Raw genomic sequence first — 7,712 nt, forward strand, 5'->3', positions numbered from 1 at the left:
GACCCAGTAACGGATAAGCGGATGAAAATGAATGGATGGATGGATGGAAAAAAGAGAGGCAGACGATACAAACATAGAGCCAGAGGAAAAGAGAGACATATGTAGAGAAAGCATGTGACACAGGTCGGTTCCTCATCTCAGGGATAAAGAGGGTGCCTCTTGTTTTATTTCCAGTCAACAACACTTTGCTTTTGCTTTCTCTGTTGCCTAGTTTTGCATGTATTTTTTTCTCATTGCTCTCTCCCCCTGTCTCTTTTTTCCTCCGAGATGAAAGAATCTCATCTTGAAAGAAGAAAATTATTTGACATGGTCAAGGTTAAAAGTGAGTGCAGAAAGGTTGGAATAAAAATAAAAGAACATATAAAGAAATGATTGCAATGATTTAATACAACGTAGGATCAGTTTACAATTACTGCAATAAAGGAATGTGTGTATAAGAATATCTTTTTTATGTGATAAAATTGTGAGGAACAAAAATTTCACTTGAAAAACAAAGTGATTTTGAATGGCTTGTTGTTCTGCAGACAGAATTATACATTTTAGACCTTATGACCTCACTGTCATTTTTTGGTTCGGTGGCCACATACAGCCTGATTAGATGTCAAGTGGGCTGGACCAGTACAATTATAACAGTACTGTATTTTCCGTACTATAAGGTGCACTTAAAAGCCTTTAATTTTCTCATAAATTGGAAGTGCACCTTATAACCCAGTGCGCCTTAGGTATTAATTCTGGTTGCGCTTACTGAGCTATAACCGACTATATAAAGCCAAACCACACAGCGCATCACACATGATGGTACACAACTGAATCACAGGGAGCCAACAATGACGTTTAACTCTGCTATTATAATGAGATGCTCAACAACAATTGTTACAGTATGGTTGTGTAACCCAAATCCATGCAACGTCGCATTGTGCCTCCCAACACCCGGAGACTCTACGTTGTGTTTTTGTATTGTCGATGTATGGTGCTATGCAGAAGACTCAGACGCATGGCTGTCAATTTTTCCATGGTCAAGACCTCTTTTTATTTGTCCTTTTTTATCAATACAGGCAAAACACACACTCTCTCTGCAAAACAATATCCACACTTCCGCACAGAACAGCGTCTAAACAACAATACAATGACCATCCAGAACAAAAATAGATAGTTTTCCGATTACGTCACGCCATCTTGTGTGGCAACAGAGCGTGTTCTTTTGTGTATATTAAATACACAAAAGAACACCGATAATGGTAAATACCTGTGTTGTGTGGGGTTCTACCAACCAATCTGGGAATGGAGATCGCAAGATGAAGTTTTTTGACATAAAGCGATCTGTCACCAAGGGAAGCTGACGGAGGATATTTCGACAGAAAGAAGGATGCTACGGCTTTCACGTATTAATCGTGCTAATTTCAACCCAGATCCAAGCAAAAAGCATCGCAAAGTATGTTCTGAACACTTTATTTCGGGTAATTATACTTTTATTTAATTCATATGTTCAATGTCAATAAAATTAAAAACTATCAAAATGCACTTTGCATACATGACAAATGTTCACAATGCAAACGTAAATCCTCAGCTGACCACAGTCCATATCATTATCAGTATTTTCTATGTACATGTAGAATCAAACTACTTTTATATTATTAAAGAAAGTAAAAATTACATCTTTTTTGTGATTTTGGAAAAAAAAATCTAATCAATAGTAAAAAAATATTTTTCATGTAAACTGTTATTCTAATGATGTTCACAAAAGACATACATCTGTACATCCCACTGTGATTTTTACATTAACATGCTGTATTATTTGGGTGTTAATAAATACCGTATGATATACATTGTCTGGCCAACTTTTAATGTCTGCCCTCTTTCACTCAGCTTTGTTGATTTTGTATGTGTCTTTTCCATTGATTATTTTCCAAGTCCAAGTATCTTGCCCTTGTAATTGTGTCTAGTGAATCTCTATACAACAAGTGAAGTCTGATCTTCCTCTGGCGATTTAATATTCTTGTCTTTTGTTGTCATTATCGATTGTTTACGTCTACCTATTCACGTCTTTTGCCACACAACATGGCCGACGGCGTGATGCACCATGAGTAAAAACGATTATTGGAAAACCATCTATTGACAAGAAGGATCCGGACATGCTTGATTGACTGTTTTGTATCGCTTAATGCGCCTTATAACCCGGTGCCCTTATTTATGAAAATAGATCCGTTCATTGATATTGCTCCTTATAATCCAGTGCGCCTTATGTTACCAATAAATAACAAGTCCAAGTTTTTCTTCTTCTTTGTTTTAATGAAAATAAGTAAAACTATATTAGATTTTTAGAATTTTCATATTTAATGAAAAAAACATTTCATATTTTCTTTAAAAAAACATCACATACATGAAGTGTTTGTGCATGTTTTTTTACTTCAAAATTCTTCAAGCAGTATATACACCTCCATTTTTTTGCCCCTGTCAAGTGGAAAACATTCAGGAATTTGAGCTACAAAAATAAAATTAACTTGACTTGACTTTAAAGTCATTGTTCCTAGAAAACTTTAAAACAAAAAAAGTATCTGTGACCTTGAGTCTTTTAAAACCTGCTGGTGTTTTATTGATATTTCAGAGTCAGTTAACTAAATAACTAGCTAACCTTTTCGACTTAACCTCATTCTCTTAAAAAAAGAGAATGATAGAATTTAATCTTACAAAGTCCCTTTGATCCTGATAACTGTGTTTGTTACGTTATGTGTTATTGTGTTTGTATAGAGATGTTAAAAAACTCTCTCTCTTTGTGAGCTTGCTAGCTTCACAGTAATTTGTGTAGCTCCAGGTCATTCATTTTTTGTGCATCTTGTTTGTTTATTCATGTCACACACACCCCTGTCTCGCTCTCTCTAACTCCCTTCCCCTCTCTCTCTCTCTCTCTCTCTCTCTCTCATTCCATCCTTTGCTTTTTCAGCCCCGAGGGGGGAAAGGGGAAGGGGTAGACAGTGGTAGCAGTCACTATGGCTACACTGCCATGACTAATATTCATCAAGTTGTTTAAAATCATAAAAACAGACTGGAGTCTTTCACAATTCCTTACAGTGACTGAATCCTGTCCTTTCTTCATGTATAATGAGTGAGAGTACTTACCTTCTAACACAGAGCATAGAAATATGGATTTCTTTTTGAAAATTGGAAAACTGCCTTTTTTAACCAATAGTGATACACTTTTTCTTTTAAACCCATTTTATAACTTTTAATGTGCAACATTCCCTGCTATAATACTATATATAATAAATATGGATTTTCTTATATAAGTACTTGTGCAAATCTTTTATGTCTTTATTTCTTTCTTTGTCCCCTTTATCCCTTGTTCTTCTCTTACTTATGTGTCGCCCCAGGCATTACTGTGATGTGTCCTTTCTGTTCCCCCTTTCCCTCCCTCTCTCTCTCTCTGTCCCTGTCACCTTCAATTGCTGTGTAAGTAAGTAGACACACTGCCTGGTTCGTGTGGGTGGAGGGGGAGAGTGGAGAAAGGCACAGACGGACAAACATCTTTCATAAGGAAATAAAAATTAAAAAAATTAGCTGCAGAATCATCCAAGGTTAATAATATTGACATAAATAATGACACTCTTTTTAAAACAAAATGTAATTGTATACAGTTTCTAATCAAATTTGTATTTCCCATTGTCTTGAAATTTAACTTTATTATTCCTTATACTCTATTTGGAGTTTATTGTTTTTCACTGAGGTTTTCTTCTTTCAGTTGCTGCCTTTAGGGGCCACAGCAACAGACCATCTGCCTTCATCTTAACCACGTATTTTCTACTATTATCCTAAAATTTGCCATGTCTTCTTTCGCAACATCCATAATCTTTTCTGGGGTCTTTCACTTTTTCCTTTGCCTTGCTTCATAAAGCTCTGGCTTCACAGAGAGTGTTAGTGGGTCAACACAACAGGACCCTTACAGAGGTAATTGAGACTTTTGTCGTTGCCATTGTATTATGCCTATGCCTGTTTGGCCCCTAAAGTCCAGATTCTATTGCTAGTGTGACTGCAACTGCTCCCTGTTCGTGGAGCACTTCCCTGCTACTATGCGGGTGGAAGTGATAGGCTGAAGCGCAGAACACTGTGCTCACAAAGCAGCCATTGCAGCCATCAGATTTGCTTTTGATTGTGCAGTTTTAAACGCGTATAAGCAACAACCACGGATGCATGTGTCTGAGGCAACCAGGCTCTACCTCACTTTCCTTTATGGCTAATGTAAGTGCAGGCCAAAAGGGAAGGGGGGAGGGGGCGGCTGCATGGAGCAATTGGCCCTAGTGTGAGTACACCCTTAGTGGTCAAGTGAACCATATACTGTATCTTCTCCTTCAGGACCTCCAGCACAACCTGGCTTCTCCTTCTCCTTTTGCACAGTCCTCTTCAACACCTCTCCCTCTTGAACCCCTGATTCCTATTCCGGAATGCTACACAGGGGTCTGCGAACTGGCATTGGAGGAATCTAGACACTGGCTGGAAAGGGCAGATATGTCATGCTTGCTACAGCGCAGCAATCAGGGAGATCAGCTTCACCTGCGCTTTCCAGCTAACGATGATGATCTAGCAGCATATTTAAGCAGCGGCCACACACTTCTCTCTGCCAGATCGTCTCATCATGTCGTTGAGGGTGCACGTTCTCGCCTTGGTCAAGTTGTGAATTTCCTGTTTGATCCAGACATACCCTTGAGGTCGATCCACGTCAAGCCTCACCTGCCCTGGTTCTGAAGGTCTTTCGTTGTTTTGAGGAGAACCTTCATCGTTATTTCTGCGTCACTCTTCCGCCTCTGAATTGGCCGGCTCCCTCCCCTTTTGTTGAAAGACATTTCTGCACTCCAAATGGAGACACCCTTAGTTTTAGAGACTTCCTCAGAGAAGACATTTCCATTTGTGATCATTGGCTGCAGTAATCTTGGATATTCACAGTAAAATTGACTACGCTATAGACTTTTGTATTAAGGCCAGAGAGAGCAACTGGAATGAACCTGCACTCTCCGGGGCCTTAACTCCAATGTAAAGGATGAGTTGGTGTCTCATGATCACCTCCACGATTCTGCACGCCATCATTGATTTGACTTGCCGCATTGATCTGAGGATGGCGAGGTGCCAGGAGCGGCAGGGTGTACTGAGGGTCCAGTGCTCTGCTGAGCGGCACACTGATTTGTCGCTCAGCAGAGCGCTGCTTTAGAGAACACCAGTGCGTCAGGAGCGGGTGTTGTTAAAAAGAAGGATGGATCTCTGCGCCCCTGCATTGACTACAGGGGTCTGAACGAAGTTACTGTGAGGAATCGTTATCCCTTGCCTTTAATGTCTTCTGCCTTTGAGCTACTGGAAGGGGCATCAATCTTCACCAAGCTAGACCTTAGGAATGCCTACCACCCGGTCCGTATCCATGAGGGGGACGAGTGGAGGACAGCATTTAACACACCAACGGGACACTATGAGTATTTAGTAATGCTTTTCGGTTAAACCAATGCCCCAGCAGTGTTTCAAGCTTTGATTGATGATGTTCTAAGGGACATGCTTAATAAATTTGTTTTTGTTTACCTGGACGATATTTTGATCTTCTCTTGTTCCAAGAGCGAGCTTGTTCACCATGTTCCAACAGTCCTCCAGCGCCTGCTCCAGAATGCTTTGTTTGTCAAACCAGAGATGTGTGAGTTTCATGTGTCTTCTACTTCCCTCTTGGGCTACATCATTCGGGAGGGGAGGAATCAGATGGACCCTAGCAAGGTGTCGGCCGTGTTAAGTTGACCCTGGCCAGACTCCCTGAAGCACCTCCAAAGATTTCTGGGATTTGCCAACTTCTATTGCCACTTCATTAGGGGTTACAGCTCCATCGCCGCCCCCCTTTCAGCACTCACGTCCACCAAGGTTCCCTTTGTCTGGTCGCCAGCTGCCGAACAGGATTTTCAGGAATTGGCTGGCTCCCTCGCAATCCAGAGGGAATCCGCCACGGTGACGTCACTCCCAAGGGAATTCCCAGTCAAGAGTGGGTCGCCGTGCCACTCCCTGAGATCCGAATGGAGACTCCTTTTGTTAAAACGACATTTGTTTGCTCCGGGTGGAGACTACTTTTGTTTGACACTTATTGCTCCATTGCTCTTTTCTTGAGATTGACTCCAACCCCATTGTGACCCTGCAAAACAAAAAAAAAAGTAAAAGTAGATATTGAATTAATGAATATATTGATCCCACAAAATCAAGCCCAATTTGCTTTCCAGACTCATGGAGGCAGATAGGATAGAAGGTAAGTGTTAAGATATTGTAAATACAGTACATTTATTCAAATATTAATGATATATTCATTATATTAAATTTCCATATCAATTTATACTGTTTGTTTTTCAATGCTAAAAGGAGACTAAAGGTACTAAAAGGAGAAGTACTGAAGAAAGGTGTGCATGCTGATGGTTTACATAACAGGATGGTGTATGGTACGGATGGCACTGACTGTTACGCTTGGAGATAGAGACAGGTCACAGAACCGGCCTGAACCAGTTTCTCTGCCCAAATAATGAGGAAAACAGAACATCAAACAGGAAAAGAATCCAAAGCGCATTTCTTTGATCTAACCTGAGTTACTGAGCAGAATAGCTCAGCACATGTACATGTTTTGTATTGGTGGAGAAGCTTAGTTTGAAGCAGTTTTTGCCAATCAGCGCTCAGAAGTGGTACGTGAACACCACATGGCTGTAAAGGGTTAAGCTACTGACCATTGATGTGTATGTGAAAAAAAACTGTATTTAAGCTTTGAGCACTGAGGAGTTCCTTAGTGCAGTTCTGAATGTAACCATTGTTTTGCACTCCTTGCTTGAAAGTAAAACTTTTAAAATTTGAGATCTCGTATTTGATTCTTTATTTGATCAGATCTTTATTTGATCTTTATTTGAATTCTTTGTGTGTTAGGAAACTGGGGTATGAACTAACAGCATTTTTTACAGTCCTATCTAACAGAAAAAGTTTCCTGACAGTAAGGCAGCATGAAACTAATATCCATATCCAGACTGGAGATTAACCTCCTGCGTTGGAGGTTAAGGATCTGGTACACAATCTGCAAATGGAGGATCCCAGCTCTGGGACTCGTCCAGCTAATAGCTTTACATCGCGGAGAGAGTCAGCATTCTGAAAAACCCATCTGTTACCCTGGATTTTACCAGACCCTGAGCTTCCTGAGGCAGCAGTTTTAGTGGCCAATCATGTCTCAGGATACCCACGATTTCATTTCTACCTACTCATACTATCGTACTCCATTGGGATAACTACAACCTTGAAGACACCTTTGAAGACACCCAGCTGTACCTGGTAACACGTAGCATTGGTCTTTGTTAGGCTCACCACCTTCATCAGGAAACACACATACTCACTGTCATTGCCGATTTCTCTAAAGTGATACATTTCATCCATAATATGTCCTGAAGTGGATGTCCTATGAAAGGAATGACCTCTCATCACTTGTTTCTTTTTCTTTCGGCTTTGTCCCTTTTTCAGGGGTTGCCACATCAAATCATTGATTTCCATCTCTCCCTGTTCTCTGTATCTACTACTCTGACTCCAACTATCTGCATGTCCTCCCTCACTGCATCCATATATCTCCTCTTTGTCAAATATTGCATCTGTGGTATTCTTCCTAGGCATGAAACCATACTTTTGTTCACAAATCTCCACTTCCTGCCTCAACCTAGCTTCAACTACTCTTTCGC

At 40.4% G+C, this 7,712-nt stretch overlaps 1 long non-coding RNA gene across 1 annotated transcript in view; it reads right to left on the reverse strand.

Annotated features, from left to right (window-relative positions):
* Positions 1-999: 999 nt before the first annotated feature.
* LOC112487364 (uncharacterized) overlaps positions 1,000-7,712 on the reverse strand; it is an 11,188-nt gene continuing 4,475 nt past the window's right edge. The window contains exon 3 of the long non-coding RNA XR_003050408.1: positions 1,000-6,148. This is a non-coding gene — a long non-coding RNA (uncharacterized LOC112487364). The remainder of the gene's footprint in view (positions 6,149-7,712) is intronic.

The sequence above is a fragment of the Cynoglossus semilaevis genome, chromosome 8 (genome assembly GCF_000523025.1).
Source record: "Cynoglossus semilaevis isolate Cse_v1.0 chromosome 8, Cse_v1.0, whole genome shotgun sequence".
In the NCBI taxonomy this organism is placed as follows: domain Eukaryota; kingdom Metazoa; phylum Chordata; class Actinopteri; order Pleuronectiformes; family Cynoglossidae; genus Cynoglossus; species Cynoglossus semilaevis.